The sequence below is a fragment of the Coenobita brevimanus genome, chromosome 95 (genome assembly GCF_032717465.1).
Source record: "Coenobita brevimanus isolate Jiangsu-jjx chromosome 95, ASM3271746v2, whole genome shotgun sequence".
Classification (NCBI taxonomy): Eukaryota; Metazoa; Arthropoda; class Malacostraca; order Decapoda; family Coenobitidae; genus Coenobita; species Coenobita brevimanus.
Genome location: NC_137048.1, coordinates 12067889 through 12068268, shown reverse-complemented (window position 1 = coordinate 12068268; position 380 = coordinate 12067889). Strand labels below are relative to the sequence as shown.

The 380-nt window shown below is 43.9% G+C and overlaps 1 non-coding gene across 1 annotated transcript; it reads right to left on the bottom strand.

Annotated features, from left to right (window-relative positions):
• Window positions 1-261: 261 nt before the first annotated feature.
• On the bottom strand, window positions 262-380 carry LOC145413308 (5S ribosomal RNA). The gene has a single exon (XR_013899707.1). It is a non-coding gene; the product is annotated as a 5S ribosomal RNA (ribosomal RNA).

Genomic DNA, 380 nt, shown 5'->3' with positions numbered 1-380 from the left:
GTATTGCATTTTCAGTTATCTTAGTTAACTTCATTATAATTCTAATCAGGCTTAATGTTCTGAATAATCTGACTGGAAAATGATTTCAGAGCCTTCTGTTGGTAAGTATAAACATAATGAATGTAAAAAGTGAATATTCATTCATTCATTGCCAGATGCCATGTATCCCGAACAGGGTGGCCAAGGGCTTAGAGTTAATTGTTTTACAGGGAGGGGCACTAATCCTCCACCAACCCCACTTGACACGTAGGGAGAACGTTATGCCAACAGCATCTGGTGTTCCAAGGCGGTCACCCATCCAGGTACTAACCAGACCCAACGTTGCTTAACTTCGCTGATCGGACGGGAAGCGGTGTACTCAACGTGGCATGGCCGTTGGC